Source organism: Acartia tonsa, chromosome 4 (assembly GCF_053477335.1).
Source record: "Acartia tonsa isolate MP-2025a chromosome 4, ASM5347733v1, whole genome shotgun sequence".
Classification (NCBI taxonomy): Eukaryota; Metazoa; Arthropoda; class Copepoda; order Calanoida; family Acartiidae; genus Acartia; species Acartia tonsa.
The window spans coordinates 45842682-45862007 of record NC_137263.1 but is presented as its reverse complement, the minus strand read 5'-3'; the positions used below and the strand labels follow the sequence as shown (position 1 = coordinate 45862007).

Genomic DNA, 19326 nt, shown 5'->3' with positions numbered 1-19326 from the left:
GTAGTGTTGTAAGCTGTCAGTGAGCAGCAGCCTCACTATCCATTCCATTCCCTCTCACCACTAACCTATGCTGGCCTCCAATTTTTTCATGATTATCAAAAAAGATAAGATTTAAAGGGCATTTTAATAACTCACAGGGGATAGAAAGATTTCTCATTAAATTTACCAATTCCTTATCAAACAGCCAGAGGAGAGAGTTTTGGATTTTAATCAAATTTAAACTTTAAAAATCTATTTTACAATACGTTATCAAATGCATTTTTATAGATAAAAGAAAAAATATACATAAATAGGATCCAAAATTAAATTAAAGCTGAAATTAACATCAATAATTCAAGAATTATTTATGACTTTAGATGGAAAATTTTGTTTGATCTGTGAAAAAAGGAGAGGTGTGGAGAGAGAAAGTGAGGGAGTTAAAGAAAGAGAGAAAAGAGAGAGAGAAAGAGGAAGCGTGGTACAAGTTTTAGAATGGCTCTGCTGCAGGACCAATGATAAAACCTTCTTCTTGTGAACAACAAGACCCAAGAGAAAGAAAAATATATCGGAGAAATAAAATTTATTTGTAGACATAGTTTACTCAGCACAGGGGAGGGAGGAACATGGCAAGGGAAAGTGAGAGAAAGAGAGAGAGAGAGAGAGAGAGAGAGAGAGAGAGAGAGAGAGAGAGAGAGAGAGAGAGAGAGAGAGAGAGTGAGAGAGAGAGAGAAAGAGAGAGAGAGAGAGAGTGGAGTTGGTTATATAGAGAGAGGTTTAAAAAGAGAGACTATAAAATATATTGATATGAAAAACATTGACGTAACTTAAGGTATGCAAAATTTCATAATTGATTGTTTTTCATGCTGTTCAAATTAGTTTTTATCAATATTTAATCACATTAGCTAAATCACGAATTTAACTTATGAAACAAAATAAAAATACCATTAATAATCTTATGATATATCTGTCTTATATACGTATTTTGATTGATTGGAAAGTACATATCAGAAATTATTTTTATTTGTCCAATTAACAAGATAAATAACCCAGGGATCTAAAGGGATAAGGCATTGGCCGATAAATTAAGGTACATCCACAATGATGATACACAATATTCCCCCTTTTGTAGATTACAATTATTGGTTGAAACGTTGACACTCAACCAATCAAAATTCAATAAAAGTCGCCAAAGTTGTTGAGCCAACGAATAAGAAAACGTTATTAAAAACTTCCTTTCTGTATTTAAGTTGTCTTAATTTATTGTATAGTTTTTCTTTGATGTAATTTTGTAATAGCATGGCTACTCTATACTTACTTTGTCTCACTGCCCATTCGTGTTTAACTCAGCTGACATTCAAGATAAACTGCAAATTTTTTTAAGAATCCCCCCACAAATGAGAATCCAATAGATATCTTTCTTAATTCATTGGTCTGGGTATTATTAAAATTCTAAATAAGAAATGTAATTTACTTGGTTGTTATCAAAGATAGAATGTTGAATTTTTTGCAAACAAATGAGCATCTACTCTATTACTTACTTGGGTCTGTCGATCATTTTCTATTTCTCTTGAGAACTTTAATTATCTTGATATAAAAATTTCATGGTTTTCTCAGAATAATATTATATATAAATTGCTGAATTTAATTGTAAAGATAGTGACGGACTTACGAACGGATCGACCCATTATAGAAAATCTTTCCCTTTTAATAAAAATAAAAGCCAACGTGTGTCCCTTGAAAGATGAAGTTTCTCTTTAATCTTAATTGGACATCTAGCCGATATAAATATATTAAATATATCTTGTGCTCCTCTTTTAATTAAGGTCAATAATCATTTATTAATAATAACAAACAAATATTGATAGACTTCATTATTGGGAGCGGCTCTAATATACAAAATGTCAGTCCTTCTGTCTGTCAGTCTGTTTGTCCATCCGTCAGTCCGTCTATCTGCACGTTCGTTAGTATGTCCCACCGGCTATTCGTTCGTCCGTCTGATTATCTAACAATTATACAGAAAAAAATAAGTTTTCAATGAAAACGTTTTAACACAGGGGCTTAACTTTGGCGGGAATCTTGTTTCTGTAGATTAACTTACCTAAAAAAAACAAATAAATGTAAGTAAAGAATAGCGTCATACCAAAGACGTTAAAAAAGGTACCTACCTGCTTTGTTCGGCACAGGAAATCAAAAAGTTTGAGCAGGGGGAATGCCTTGCCCCAAGTTAGGCGCGACTTATTACCATGCGCAGTGAAGATCTCCAGACAAAGATCGTGCAATCAAAGGGTAGGTTGTCAGCTATGTACTGTACCACGGGTATAAGGTGAAAGACCAAGAGTCTGGCCTTGTGACTGTTCCGTTCAGGTGCAACTCACATCAAGTAAAAAAATCTTAAGATACCTTTTAATTTCAGGAAAGACAAGAGGATAAAATAATACACAGAAAAGAAATTCTCATTTAATATTGTATAAATTATTTACCCTCATCAGACTCTCACAATTTACAGTTATATATATAAACACATCCTATTCAACAGGGTAACCATAAAAAATGTCAATATTTGTTACAAAATTTTTTTTTAGCATTTAAGAGCTATGTTATTCGAAGAAGTAAGGAAAGTAGAAAAATAGCCTAAAAACAAACTTAAATATGAGATTTAAATAGCCCAAAACCATAGACCTATAAGAACCTTCCATAAAATTCAATCGGTTCAGTTGTTATTGAAATCATAAGCTACAGACAAAAAACCTTACTACGCTAAAATCAATTTTAAGTGTACAATTAAAAATGTGAAATGTAGTTTTATTGTAATTCCCAATTAGTTAAGTTGGACACCCTTTTATTTCTTCTTCTTAAAAATAGACTTATTCATTCCTTGGACACTCTGTAAATACATATCCTTGTATTTCTTCTCAAAAATAGAATCATTAATTTCTTAGACACCATGTAAATACATATCCTTGTATTTCATCTTTGAAATAGAATCATTCATTCCTTGGACACCCTGTAAATACATATCCTTTTGTATTTTTTCTTAAAAATAGACTCATTCATTCTTTGGACACCTTGTAAATACATAGCCTTTTGTATTTCTTCTTAAAAAAAGACTTATTCATTCTTTGGACACCCTGTAAATAAATATCCTTGTATTTCTTCTTAAAAAATAGATTCAATCATTCTTTGGACACCCTGTAAATACATATCCTTGTATTTCTTCTTTAAAAATAGATTCAATCATTCTTTGGACACCCTGTAAATCAATATCCTTGTATTTCTTCTTAAAAATAGATTCGATCATTCTTTGGACACCCTGTAAATACATATCCTTGTATTTCTTCTTAAAAATAGAATCATTCATTCCTTGATAAACACAACTTATTTTCTACAATTTACTAGAGTAATTATTTTTACTATAGCACAGCTTTCATACAATTTAGTATCTTTATTTGTGCCTTTTTGACTTTAGCAAAGTATAAATTTATTAAATTATCCTCTTTCCACAGTAGTAAGCTTTTTTTTGTCTATAGCGAAGGATCTCACATACTGCTTAACCGATATGGTTCTCCTTTACAGTGAAGCTTCCATGGAAGGTATTAAACTATATGGAAGAGGGGGGGGGGGGAGTATCTCCCATATTAAATGCCCCTTGAGGTTTCTAGGGGCGTTTTGCAAGTTTTTTATAAAGCAGACTTTAAAAATTATTTAATGTACTGAATATTTATATATTTTAATATTTTTACATATGAAATTTAAAAAAAAAGCATGATATGTACTTTTTAACTATACAAACATTATTATAATTTTGTTATCTTTCAGGGCTCGGCAGCCACCAGTAAGCTAAAAGAAAATCTTTTTTTTTATCTGCCGAGCCTTGATTTCTTTATTATATTTTCTTCATCTATATCCAGAGAGAGAGGGGACAATGGGCATATTATTTTACTAGTCCCTAAAGTTCTATAATAAGGTTTCTTATTCGTTGGCTTAACAAGTTTGGGGACCGTAGTGAATTTTGATTGGTTGATTCATTAAGTTGAGTGTCCAACAGTTTGAACCAATAATTGTAATCTACAGAAGAGGGAATTTTATGCATCATGAATGGGGATGTACATCAATTTATCGGCCATTGTCTTATCCCTTTAGATCCCTGCCTTCTTCCCCTGTTGTTTCCTTTGTATCCACCTGACCTGATAAATTAAATTATCTTCAGCTTTTACAGATTGTTTTGATTACTATGTGATTGTATCAGATATATCTTCTTGGGAAATTTATACGTTTTTCTTCTTGGTGGGGGGGGGGGGGTTGAACAACCCTGAAAACGTTTAAAGGGGCGGAGGGAAAGTGATGAACCCTCAAAATGTATAAAAAAAATTAAAAACCTAATGGACTTGTCATTTATTTTATTTGATAAAGAATTTTGGAACTTTTATGGAATGACGGACATCCAGAATGTAATTAAGCTTTGCTTTTAAAAACTCAAGTTATAAAGAAACTTTCTTAAGGGTAATATTTCAATCATTAATAATTTTACATAATCAGTGGAGTGCAATTTACCAGGGGTGTGTAAAACGTTATGGAGTGAAAAATTTAAGAGGGGTGTTGACATCCACATACACCCCCAACCTCACGCCACTGAAAGAAAAAAATATGAAAACTTGATGAAAAAAAAGACAAGGAAATGAAGTGTACGCAAAAAATATTAAATATGGAATTACGCTTGTGAATATTATTTGTAAAAAGTCGTTGAGGGGAATAAAACTTCAATCGGAAATCTACGAACTTAAAAATATTAAAGGGAAAATTGGAGAACTTGCTAACGTAGAGATAAAAGAGGCAGGTAAGTTGTTAAAAAAAAATATATTTTTCTGTACAGAAAAGATAGATTTTTTTTCAGGGATTAAAAAGGATATGACAATGGCCGATAAATTAATGTAAACAAAATTACCCCTTTGGATTATAATTAGTGGTTGAAACGTTTGGACGCCTAGCTTCATGAACCAACCAATCAAAATTAAATAAAAGTTCCAAAAATTGTTAGGACAACGAATAAGAAAACGTTATTATAAAATTTTGGGGACTAGTGTAATAAACAACCCAATGTCCCATCCCTCCCTGGATTTTTTAATAAAAATATATGACACAAAAGTAAATTTGTATTTTTATGGAGTATAAAAATATAGAATTATTTTAATGTAAGTCAAATTAATGAAAAGGAATACATTAAGGCCTTAATTTTAACCAACCCACTGTTCATTTTATTCCTTAACAAAGAGTTTTAATGTTTTCGTCTTCTATCGAAGGTTACACAAATTAGAAAACTTGAAATTTGTACACTTTCGTGAATTTTTAAAATATAATAGAAGTAAACAAATGCTAATTAAATGTTTGTTTTTTGGATTATATAAGGTTTAAGTATAAAAGAAGATAATACTCGTAGTACAAATTATTAGGAATACTTTACTGATAACGTTTTTTTTTGAAGAAAACTTTTGAGATTTTAGCCTTTTTAACCCTTAGACAACAATAGGATGCGCCCATAAAGGCTTTGTTTTTGAACATCAAATTTTTGTATGTTATAATTATCCTATTCATCTGATTATTGGAATACTGATTCCTATTACTATAATGAAGTACTAAAAATATAAGTATGTCCTTAAACTTTATCCTGTATTTAAGCAGTTTTTTAAACAAATTTACTTAAATTTTTTAAAAAATTGTTATACATTTGTATTCTGCTTTTCAGTTCTGACACTCTGTAAGTTTTAATGTTCCTTTATCCCACAGTTTCAGAGCTTCGCTTTTATGGATGTTGTCATCCTTGTTATATTAGAATATTTTATTATTGCGTTTGTTACAGTAGTTATGCATATTTCTTGCTGTATGTCTGAGCCTGGAGGAACCTGTCCAGTGTCCACACAGATGTCCATTTTCCAGGTGTTAATAAAGTACAAATTGCACAATTTACATTAAGAAACCTGGAGGAACCTGTCCATATCCACACAGATGTCCACTTTCCAGGTGATGATACAGTACACAGTGTACAATGTACATTAAGAGACCTGGAGGAAACTGTCCAATCTCCACAGTTGTCCACTTTCCAGGTGTTAATAAAGTATAGAGTGCACAATGTACATTAAGAGACCTGGAGGAACCTGTCCAGTCTCCACAGATGTCCACTTTCCAGGTGTTAAAGGGAGTGTGAACGTAAAAATTTCTCATCGTATTATCAAATCTTAACATTTTCTAAGCACATTTCACTACACTGATAAACCTAAAACGTCCTATTAACAAAAATATCCAGGAAAAATGCCTTGATTTTATGGTATTTTGGGAGGGAAAAAGGAAAAAACAGGGAAAATCTGAACGGTTTTGTTTCTTATAATGATTGTAGGGATATTTAACTTGTCATATACAGTTGAAACAATTTACTTACTGTTAAGGATTTATTTTATGATATAAAATTGCCAATTAGTTTTTATATAACGTAGTAATTAGGTAATAAAGACCTATTTTAAATTCGTATTATTGACAAAAAAATACCTCACTGTCTACAAAGGGTTGAATCTCATAGGTTATTTAAAATAATAATATTCTTTTTTATTGTGTTGGACAATAAATAACCCACTTTCAAGAATTAGTTTACACTTTTATCAGACTGTTTATAAAGAAATATTGCGTCTTTATTATTTACAAATTTGTAATTAAAGGTGGACGAGAGATAGGCCATCTAAAGTTAATTGGATACTAATAAAAAAACCTGTTTATAGCTTTGTTATTGTATTTGGTTTTCAATAAAAAATATTGCTTATTTTATCAATTTCTAAGTAACTATACATTGGTTTAAAGCAAGTAGTATGTTAGGAAAAATGAAGAACTATGTGAAAAAGTTAAATTTTAGCTATAATGGGAGAAAAAAGAAATTTAATGCACATTTTAAATAATACGGAAAATTTCTTCCTTTCCCTGTACCTTATAAAAATCGTCGGAAAAAGCCGTTTTTTAAGCAAACAAATGCGCGTTTTGCTCTATCTGTGAGATATTATGAATGAGATAATGTTAAGGTTTGATATTAAGATGAGAAAAATTTACGTTCACAGTCCCTTTAATAAAGTATAGAGTGCACAATGTACATTAAGAGACCTAGAGGAAACTGTCCAGTCTCCACAGATGTCCACTTTTCAGGTGTTCATAAAGTATAGAGTGCACAATGTACATTAAGAGACCTGGAGGAACCTGTCCAGTGTCCACAGATGTCCACTTTCCAGGTGTTAATAAAGTATAGAGTGCACAATGTACATTAAGAAACCTGGAGGAACCTGTCCAGTGTCCACAGATGTCCACTTTCCAGGTGTTAATAAAGTATAGAGTGCACAATGTACATTAAGAAACCTGGAGGAACCTGTCCAGTGTCCACAGATGTCCACTTTCCAGGTGTTAATAAAGTATAGAGTGCACAATGTACATTAAGAGACCTGGAGGAACCTGTCCAGTCTCCACAGATGTCCACTTTCCAGGTGTTAATAAAGTATAGAGTGCACAATGTACATTAAGAAACCTGGAGGAACCTGTCCAGTGTCCACAGATGTCCACTTTCCAGGTGTTAATAAAGTATAGAGTGCACAATGTACATTAAGAAACCTGGAGGAACCTGTCCAGTGTCCACAGATGTCCACTTTCCAGGTGTTAATAAAGTATAGAGTGCACAATGTACATTAAGAGACCTGGAGGAACCTGTCCAGTCTCCACAGATGTCCACTTTCCAGGTGTTAATAAAGTATAGAGTGCACAATGTACATTAAGAGACCTGGAGGAACCTGTCCAGTGTCCACAGATGTCCACTTTCCAGGTGTTAATAAAGTATAGAGTGCACAATGTACATTAAGAGACAAAACTAAGGATAGATAAATTTACGAGGGGTGGTTGGATTTGAGAATGTAAAGAGGGAAAAAATGTTGAAAGAAACACGAGATTTAGAGAGAAATAAAGAGAGAGAAAGAAAGAGATAGAGAGAGTGTGGGAGAGAAAGGGAGAGAGAGAGAAAAAAGAGAGAATAGAGAGAAAGAGAGGGGAAAAGGAAAAGATAGAGTAATAGAGAAAACTAGATAAGTTTCGGTAGGGAAATAAAGGGAGAAAATAAAAAAGAGGTAAAACAGAAAAAAACATGGAGTAAATAAAGAAAGAGTTTAAACTACAAAGCGGGGAGGGGGAGGATGGGATTGTAAATGAATGACGTCATAAAGTAACCTCTAAATTCAATAGCTAAGTTTAGACTTGGTTCATATAAGTATTCTCTAAATAATAATAATAATAACACACCTCTTACATATAACAAGCTTGATCTATAGCTACATTGTAAAAAAATTTCTAGCATTTATTTCACCTCGCGGAATAAAGCTAATCTGCAAGTCTGATGTAGTCGGTTGGTGCATTTAAAGGCATTAAACAGATTTTTTTGTATTTTAAGCCCTTCTTGACTATTTATTTTAATGTAAAAACAAGGATGACAACATCCATAAAAGCGAAGCTCTGAAACAGAATGGTAGGACAAACTAACATCAATACTTGTAGAGTGTCAGAACTGAATGAGCAGAATACAAATTTGTTTAAGTTAAAACAAAATTGTTAGTAAATTTGTTACAAAAATGCTTAAATACAGGATACTATTTAAGCACACACTTACATTTTTAAGACTTGATTATAGAGATGTATAGCTTATAAATTAATCTTTTTTGTCCTGGGAATCCGTATTTAAAAAATCAAATCAAAGATTATAGTGTTGCTACGCTTCATAAATCGTACCTAACTTTTAAAGGAACCGCCATGAAAGTTTGTAATCGATAGGAAAATTCTAACATGTCTTAATTAATTAAAAGAGCTAACTGTTACGGACGGACGGGCAGTCGGACGGACCGACCATAATTATAGAAAAGCTCCGCATAGCTGCTACTGATGCATAGATAGAAAAGTGTTTAAAATATAATTAACTATTTTATCATTAATTAATCATTTTGCCCCGATAATTTACAATCAACATGACGTCAGAATATTAAAATTAACTTAGTAAATAAAACCAATTAGAACAGGTTAAGCGAAAATTTAGAGCCGGTCTAAACTTTACAAACCAGTAAACACGGTTTCTGAAGTCTGAAAATTTGGAAGTTTACTAATTCGATTGTTGGCTGTGAACTTGTTTAATTAAATGTCTTTTCCGCAAGAGAGGAAACCATCTTGTCTTAACCATTTCCTCTAATTATCTATGACGTAGTATACAAGACTGGGTCTGAACCAGAGAGAGAGGGGACAATGGACTGTTTATTACACCAGTTCCCAAAGTTTTATGATAACGTTTTTTTTTATTGGGGACTTTAGTAAGTTTTGATTGATTGATTCAAAGTTGAGTGTTCAAGCATTTCAACCCTTCGTTTAAATCTTCAGAAGAAGTAATTTTGTGTACCATCACTGGAGATGTACATCAATTTATCATTCTATTGTCTTATCCCTTTAGATCCCTGGCTCTGAATTGTGTTCTCATTGTAAAAAAGCAAAGCTTAACTACATTGACAATGTAAAACTACAAAGAGAGAGGGGACAATAGGCTTCTTAATATATTAGTCCCCAAAGTTTACTTATTCGTTGGCTTAACAACTTTGGAGACTTGTCTTATCCCTTTAGATCCCTGTCTTTGAATAGTATTTTCATTGTAAGAAAGCAAATCTTAATTTTATATTTTGTATTTAAAGGGAAATGGGCATAAACCCACACTAAGGCATTTTTACTCTACATGTCATTCTAACTGTTAGTTTGTCTTTACATTTAAGATTAAACTTATGTCAATGTCAACATTAGAGTAAAACACTAGAGGGAGAAAGGGTTAAATAACTGAATCTCCCCATCGCAACCGCTTTGTGCAACCTTTCTATTGGTTTATTGAAAATTAACCAATGGTGTCGCCTATATCAACAGCCGAAAATAATTTAGAAGCAGACGAAAGAGGTCTTTGAAAAAGGAAGGGAGGTAGTTGTCTGTATATACACCTATACTATAGATCTGTTACATCAACCTTTTTTTTTTTACAAAATATATAATATTTGTATAAAATATAATAAACTGAATAAAATTGTCAATTAGGTTAATTGTTTATTTGGATTTATCTAATATTTTCCAAATAATTTGATTAATACACATTTAATACATATTACATACAATTTAAGGATATTAATTACATTTTTTTGAGTAATCCTTTAGATACTGAATGAGAAAAAAAAACATTTTCTTGACTGCTAGTTGAGACAAGTGTCTTATTTTGTTTTTTTTAAGGTATCATCTATCTAAAACTTTCTAAAAAAAAAGACTGCTTTTAAGCAATTATTTTAATTGTCAAACTTGTTTTCTGTTGAGTTGCCCCTACCGGTGATCTGAAGGGATAAGACAATGGCCGATAAATTGATGTGTATCTCCAAAGATGATACACAAATTACCCTTTCTGTAGATTACATTAGTTGTTAAAACATTTGGACATTCAACTTAATGAACCAACCAACAAAAAAAAAACGTTATTATAAAATTTGGGGACTGGTGTAATAAGCAGCCCATTGTCCCCTTTCTTCCTGTGCCCCTATCCTAGGCGCTGATATTTTTTTGTGTGATAGAGTTATTTCTAGAGAATGGTCTTATTAAAAATTCCTTACTACCGACTAACCCATTAAACATAGTTTGTCGTTAAAAGGATCCAGATTTAACAAGGATCGTATTTTACGTAATGGATGTAAAATATATGCGTGGATAAAATTTTTTTGAAACTTTTGTGAACTTTTTAAAATAAATTTTAAATTATCGACTATAATACTTTGTTATCTAAGGATTTTCTGTCTTTTAGATAAAAAAAATTGGAGCTCGAATTTGAAAATAATATTCTTAGAAAAAAAGATTAGTTTGAAATTGAATACGTTTAACAAAATATTTTACATATGTTTAAATTTAGATCTGCTATAGTTAGTACGTATTTTTTCGCTAGTTATAAAATTGAAGCTTTTATATAGTTAGGTCGGTCTGTCCGTCTGTCCGTCTGTAACGGTTAGCTCTTTTCGTTCATATAGACATGTTATAATTCTCATATCGATTACTTAGCATTATAATTTCTATAACAGTTATGTACAATTATGAATGCGTAGCAACATTACCAGTAAGTCCGTACGTCCATTTAAGACATGTTACTTTATTAATAAATTTTTTTGTGATATAATTATCCTGATCATCTGATTTTTAGAAAAACTGATTCCTATTACAACAAGGCACAATATAAACGAAGCATATCTATAATCAAGTTCTAAAAGTGAAAGTATGTCCATAAACAGTATCCTATATTTAAAAGTTTTACTTACAATTTTGTTTAAACTTTTACATTTGTATGCTTATTCAGTTCTGACACTCTACAAATGTTAATGTTTGTTTGCACAGCTTCTCTTTAATGGATGTTGTCATCCTAGTTGATATCAAAATAATTATTCTATAACATAGCATACAGAGAAGGTATGTAGTATACACATATATTTAATATTTTTTGTACAATTAAGAAAACTACCATTTCTGCCATGTGCCAAATACTGTGTCATATCAATTCTGCAAAGTGTCATACCTAAACAAGATTATTTTTCATGAAAACTTATGCCTTCTTAGATTAATAAGGAAAACTGGCGTTTAGTGTTTGATAGTTCCTTTAAATTAATATGTGATTTAATTATGTATAGTTTGAACTTAAAGGAATAAATTATTAAATAAGAAGTGTTTAGACATTTTTTATTGATACTTGCAGAGAAAGATTAAAATCTGTTGAAAAGATTCAGTAATTTTATAGACACACACATACATTCTACTACTAAGAAAGATATACAATATTTCCAATTGCACATAACAAATGAACATTATTTTTTAAAAGCTTTTAGCCCCAAGTTTAATGAAATTGTCAAGTTACTCAAAGTTTCATATTGTCAGAATCAGATACATCCTACAATATATGTTGCGGTTAGTGAGATCCTATGCTACACACACAAACAGACAGACATCCTGTTACTTTTATACTACGATAAGATTAGTCATATGTGCTAAATTTTTTTGGCGGAAATTGAGATTCACCGTAAGAACATAATGGAATTAGTATTCAGAAAATCATTACCAAAAATGGCCGTGTTATATTCCTTTTATTGGCGCGGATGTTTACCATCCACACTGCGCTTAAGAAATATATAGGTTTTTTTTGCAGGAATCTAAAGGGACAAGACAATGGCCGATAATTGATGATATACAAAAATACCCCTTTTGTAGGTTAAAATTAGTGGTTGAAACATTTGAACACTGAACTTAATAAATCAACTATTAAAAATTAAAAGTTGTTAAGCTAACGAATAAGGAAACGTTATTATAAAACTTTTGGGACTAGTGTAATAATCAGCCCATTGTCCCCCCTCTCTTTGTTTTTTTTAGTGTACCAAAATTCGGATACTAAATATGGTTTATTACAGCACAAAAGTTTTAAACTAAAACTTTAATTTAATTTTTCTTTCTAAACAAAAAAATTAACAAGAGTTAAGTTCATATTTTCTTAATATTTATATTTTATATTGCTTTTATCTGCCCACCAAATATAATTTTAGACAGGGGCGTCCAAACTTTTTTATTTGGGGGGGGGGAATTTTTAAAATAAAAATTTTGGGGGTACGGCTCCCCCAAGCCCTTTTTTTTTGGGGGGGGGGGGGTAATCTTTATTTCATAGAGGCATTTTTTTTATTTGGGGGAGGGGGGGTAAAAATTGAAAATCCAAAATTATGTTTAGTAAATCTTTTATACTTCTCTAAAAGCCATATTTTTGCTCAAGTCAAGTGTGTATGTCTATTATGCTCATGTAAATCAAAGACTTTCGTGGTAAACAGAAGAAAAAACTATATTTTATCTCATAATAAAGGTTATGCGAGCCGTCGTAGTTACATTGGAAACCCCTTATTCAAAGCTAAATGTAAGTAGAGCATCTACTTTGCTATGTAACAGATTTTTCTAACGAATTATTATGCATAAAGAAAATGTTAATAGATTCCAATAACAATAAGGCAAATTTGAGCTTAAAACAACAGTGTCAGTTGATTGATAATTGGTTGATTTCCAGCTGCCTTTATGGTTAAACTGCACTTATACTTTTGGTACATTTAAAAGGCTAAGACTGAAGTTTCCTTTTGGACGCAATTGCTCTTGTTAAATAATATTTTGTATAAAATCACGAAACTTAACAACATATAATGTCATAGCAGAATGATATTATTTCTTTTTATCAAAGGCGAAGCTTTTCTATAATTAGGGTTGGTCTGTCCGTACGTCCGTCCGTAACGGATAGCTTTTTTCGTTAATTAAGGCATGTTAGAATTAATTGTCCTATCGATTTCAAACTTTGCGTGGAGATTTCTGTAGTAGGATTCTACTCTTCAGGGTATATACCTAGTGGTCCTGTGGTGGTTTTAAGCTATTTTCTTGGGGGGTGGGACACACCTAACCCATCCCAAAAAACAAAAAATCCCCCCCATTTTTTTTTATAAAATTTTAAATTTGATACTGGGGCAGATCCAATTTTTTCCCCCGAATATTTTGAAATTGATACTGGGGCAGCTACAATTTTTTTTAATTACCTCTTGGGGCAAAGTCCCTAGAGGCTATGGGCGAAGTCGCTAGTTATTTTATAAAATGACTAGAAATAAATCTAGCTTAGCTCTGACTATGTCTTAGTTAAAGAGTATCTACACGACATTACTAAAAATTCATATGTTAACAGTAAGTATTAAGTTTTATATTTGTAAATGTATAAGAGAGAACTAAGTAGATGAATAAATACGACCTACAACAGTTATGTACAAGGTTTGTATTGATTTTAAAATGTACTTTAAATAACTAATAATCATGTATAATTTGACACTTTTGTAGTTTTGACATTAGCCAATCCCCTAAACAGCACCCTAATTCAATCAAACAATATGTTTTAACCTACTTAGGTTAGGATAGGTTATCTTCGGTTAGAAAGTTCACTGCAGAGAATTTGAGTTTTTGAGTTCATATTTTGAAAACAGGTTTTATTGTCAAAAGTAAAAAAATCCATAGAAAAAAATTTCAGCTTTAAGAAAGTACAATTTCCAGATATGATTCTAGTCGTCCTTAAATACATGTGTGGACTTTAATCTTTGCATAAACAATTAACTAGAACATCCATAACAACAAATGATCCAACATACTTATATACAAACACAAACACACAGACAAACACACACACAAACACACAGATAAACACACAGATAAACACACAAAAATACACAGATAACACACAAAAATACACACAAACACACACACATATAAACAAATAACATAATTGATTTTTCTTATTAAACACCTAGTTATGAAAAGTAATTTTTGATGAATTGTTTTAAAGCAGCATTTTCTAAGGGGAGAGGATTAATTTTGTAGCGAATACTTTTTCTGGTTGGAGTTTACCTTCCCTCCCCAGAGTATGTTATAAAAAAAAACTTTCCCATAACTAATGAAGCTTCCCTGTAAAGGCAATTGTAATCTTAAGTATAATTTCCTCGTTACTTTTAGTATTGTAATTTTCATAAAATTGGGAGATAATAAATTATCTCCTATTAACCCTGTATTTTTAATAATATGTATTAGTACTATGACTTAAATAGTTTTATAAATAAGGAAAAGAAAAAAGTTTCGATTAATGCTGCAAGCTATTTACAAAAATGTACAATCAAGTCTGCCGAAAATACACTCAGGTTTAACCTAACGTTAATCTTGAGGTTGATCATTATGAGTATATTGCACAACTCTAAGTATTGTTCAAGGGATGATAAGCTTGCATAGTTCAATGAATCAATAGCACGGCACGACAGCTAAACTTAACCCCGTGTCTTAGGTTTTTTGCCCAAATTAGGCCACAAAAGGAGAAGAATATATTTATTGAGACAAATATTTTTCGTAACTTTGGCTAAGACAACGATGTGCCATGCCTTGTGTTTTAAAAAAGGAATCCTCTTTTATTCGAGGTGTGGCCTAATTTAAAATGAAATCCACGAGGAATAATGGCGATTTTTACAGCCTAAGTTTTTACTATTCTATGAATTAGCCTTTTTATTTCAATTTCTTTAAAATCGATTGACAATATGATTGAACACTGTGTGTATGTACATAAGTATGTAATTAAAGATACATGTAAATAAGACATATCTTAAGATATAAGACAATAATTTGTTAAATATGCATCCAAATTTGTGATCAATAAAATTAACAATTCTGTATCTTAAAATTGTCAGTGGAAAAGTTTGTACAACCCTATAAATCTTTTAAACCAATACAACCTAGAGTTTAATATTCTTTGCCTCCCTTACAAATACTAGAATTGTAATTTTTAATCGTTCTTTATTTTACACAAATCACCTTTTTGACATTAGTAAAACATTTAACAGGAAACATTAGTTTAAAGATATCTAAATTTAATGGATCTAATATTAAAACCCAAAGATTTTAAGGGGTAGTTAATAATAAGATATTAGTTTTTATAGCGAAGATACTCTATAACTTACTAGATATGTTTGTCCGTCAATCTGTAACGCTAGTAGGGAAATGTCCCGACTTCTATTAAGGAAAGACTGCTGCTTTTGTGAAGAGACCCTATTCCAAAGAACATCTAATGTACAACTTACTTGGTCCGTTGGTCTGTCGATCATTTTACTAAAAGGACATATAATTATTTACACATATATCATGATTATTTATCATGATTATTTATCATTTTCCCTCTTTTCTATCTGTCTTTTTTTTATGGCCCCGGAACATCTGATCTAATCGTATTCTACTAATATTTGTCCGTATGTCTGTTTATATTTTTATGTGCTTTGCTACTTTTAGATGTTGTCATATATGTTTTTATGAGAACACGTTTTAGAACCACCGAAATGTCTATTATATACATAATAAAATATACAACTTTGTTTTATTGAAGAATGAGATTAAAAGATTTTTTTTGTACAAATTAATGAATATTGATTTTATTTATCAGAATTTCTAAAATCTGGGAACATTTAAATTCTTTCTAATATAATTAAACATCCTCTTAAACTAAATTCTTTCCTTTAAATTGAGTTAATTTCAACCGAATCCTTCTAGAAAATTGTATGATTTGAATAAAAAGCAAAGAAACTCAGAGACCTGAAGGGATAAGCAATGGCCGATAGATTGATATACTTCTTCAAAATTACCCCTTTTGTAGATTACAATGAGTGGTTGATACGTTTGGACCCTTAACTTAATAAACCAACCAACTAATCAAAACTACAGTCTCCAAAGTTGTTTAGCCAACGAATAAGAAAGCATTATTATAAAACTTCGGGGACTAGTGTAATAAACAGCCCCCTATCCCCTCCCTCCCTGAAGAAACTAGTTAAAACTACTGCAGGATGGTTGCAGTGCAGTGTAACATGGCAGGCACTAGGCCAAATAAATAATGATGCAAACCTAATTTTCAGTATAATTGTTCACAATAAATGCTGGCACACAAACCTAGAGGGGGGGAGGGGCGAGGGGGTTTAGGGGTGTGTTGGTATAATGCACCATTGTCTAAAAATAGATGGGGTTCTGTATTCATAGTTCTTGGTCATGCCTAAAAGAATCTTGCCAATAAACAATTGCATCTGACAATAATAATCAACAAATAAAAATATTCTCTGCATTTTTTTGCATTTATACCAACATGACATGTACGAAAACTTACCTTTGCTGAAATTTTCAAATGTTGTCACTTTGTACAAATATGTTTTTTTTACTCAATTGTTCACTAAAAGCATGGTTTTATAATCATCACAGGTTGACTAGTTTATAATATTGACTAATATAGAATAAAAGTATAAGTAGTGGGTTTTCATCTCATGACCAGACTCACAGATGGCGGATAGCCTGGCGTACACACACCAGAGTAGCGCCGCGGTGTGTGTTGTGTCTGTCTGTACGTGTACCCACTCACCAACATACAGTTGTGCCAATCTTTAGTCCCGCCAACCGTCGCAAAGCGTCGCCAGTTGTCACACACCGGTTATATTCGTGGTTCTGCAGGGACATTTTAGTACAATTATTTTACCTGGAATTTTTAGGACATGTTTTTTCATCACTGAAAGAAAAAAAATAATAATAAATTTAATTTTTGCTGCAAAATATTATGTAACAAATTATTGAGAAAAGGTTTATCCCTACAAATTCTATTTTAAGACGAGGCTTGCGACTCTGCGAGGCTGTGTGTACCATAGAGTCGAGGGGAGGGGGGATGGTTGAAGAGGAAGTCGTGGAGGGCCGAGGTCGTAGCATGGAATTCTATCAAACTGAATTTTTTCATTCATCATAAGTCATATCTTTTTATTTCCTATGAGAAATAAAAAGATCTTAAACAAAAAAAGACAATTTGTAAAGAGAGAACTTACATGTATTTTTAAGGAAAAAAATATTCATTAAAACAGCTGACTACAAAATTGAAAAAAAATGGTAAAGGTCGGGTTGAAGAAGTCTCAGGTTGAATTCTCTAATGCCTACCACTTATAACAGTATCTTTGGGACGAGGGTGTACCCCGGTATTTAACTGTGACGGCCAGGCGGGAGAGGGGTTACACAGATTGGCTTCTCATAATAATATAGAAATATACAGGGTGTTATATGGAAGTCCAGATTTATAGACCTTAAGAAACCAACCCCTAGCCTCAAAGATAGGGTAGAATCATAAACCACCAAAAGACATTGTTAGAGCTTACTGGAAAAGTAGAACCAATTGGAACCAGCATTTTGTACATCTTTAGATTCAGACAAAAAACTTTCTACTTTATATTATAAACTAGTTGCTTTGCTCCTAGCATCTATTGGTGGGCTGTGAGGTAAACAGCCTAAAACCACACCAAGACATTAACAATGATTCTCTTAAAAGTACAACTTATTCAGACCATAAACTTTTGCTATTTTTAGCATCATACAAAATACACTTACTACTTTATATAATAGGATATACAAATGCCAAATGGAAGATTAAAACCAAAGCCTAAAGGCCAAACATTGCTATTTATTACACTAGTCCCCAAAGTTGTATAAAAAAGTTTTCTTATTCGTTGGCTTAACAACTTTCAGAACTTTAGTGAATATTCAACCACTAATTTTAATCTACAGAATCGGGGTAGTTTTGTGTACCATTATTAGTGATGTACATCAGTTTATTGATCCATTGCCCTACCCCTTTAGATCCCTGATTTTTTAGCCTTGCAGGTTTTTTCTGAATTTATTTTGTTCACCCTGTATATATTAGGAGAAAGATATAAGGTATAAATGGGGCTGGGAAAGAAAAATGGACTCTTCCTTCCCTTTTTTAGCAATTTTGTTACTTTGTATGAAGGTTTATACTTTTAGCCATCCATCTTATACAATCGGAGGTATGCTTTTATTACAGGGACAAGGATATACCTTTTCCAATCATCATATGGTCTGTCTTACATGTCTTTATTTTTTTTATCGGAACAACGAAGCGGCTTATAGTGCTTTTAAAAAATGACATCATACGATACAAATGACCAATGATAGGCCAATATACAGACTAAATAACCAATGGCAGGCCAGTATACATTTTAATTGACCATTGGTAGGTCAATGGTGCGTCATTTTTCAATAGGCACTAGAAAGAGCTTCGAACAGCTCATAAACTGTTAAAACTTGCCACTATAAAAAGTTAAAAGTTCTACGTAATGCTACTATGTCAGATGTGTGACATCAGTAGTGAGAGTAGAATAAATAAATGGTTTGCAATGAATTGGTTAGCAAGATATTCTTAAAGCCTTTAAGCAAACTAACCCCAACTTTTTGCCGTGCCTATAAAAATGACGTCATGCTAGCCTACCGTTTGTCAATTAAACTGTATACTGGCCTGTCATTGGTAATTCAGTCTGTGTAGTACTATTGGCCTATCATTGGTCATTTGTATTGTTTTGCGTCATTCTTTTAACAGGCACTACAAAAAGCTTTAGAAGTTAGACTGTTGTCGCTGGATAGAAAAACTTTAACAGTGGCAAACTTCAAGGAAATTGAACCAATAGACTGGTCAAAGAAAGGCCATTTTAAGTCGACCAATTTTATTCTGGTTTCAACCTCAACAAGTACAACTTAAAAATTATTTATATCTCTCTTATAAACTAGGCAAATGACTTTTCATTAAAATTTCCATGAACAAATTTTATTAAAAATAATACAATAAATGAATTTTACTTGTGGTTTAGAACTTATTTTAAGGAAAAG

The 19326-nt window shown here is 31.8% G+C and overlaps 1 protein-coding gene across 1 annotated transcript in view; it reads right to left on the bottom strand.

Moving 5' to 3' along the window:
* Window positions 1-17037, bottom strand: part of PMCA (plasma membrane calcium-transporting ATPase 3) — a 93532-nt gene extending 76495 nt beyond the window's left edge. The window contains exon 1 of the mRNA XM_080158502.1: window positions 16781-17037. The gene's annotated coding sequence lies outside the window, so the exon portion shown is untranslated. The remainder of the gene's footprint in view (window positions 1-16780) is intronic.
* Between the last annotated feature and the right edge of the window lie 2289 nt (window positions 17038-19326).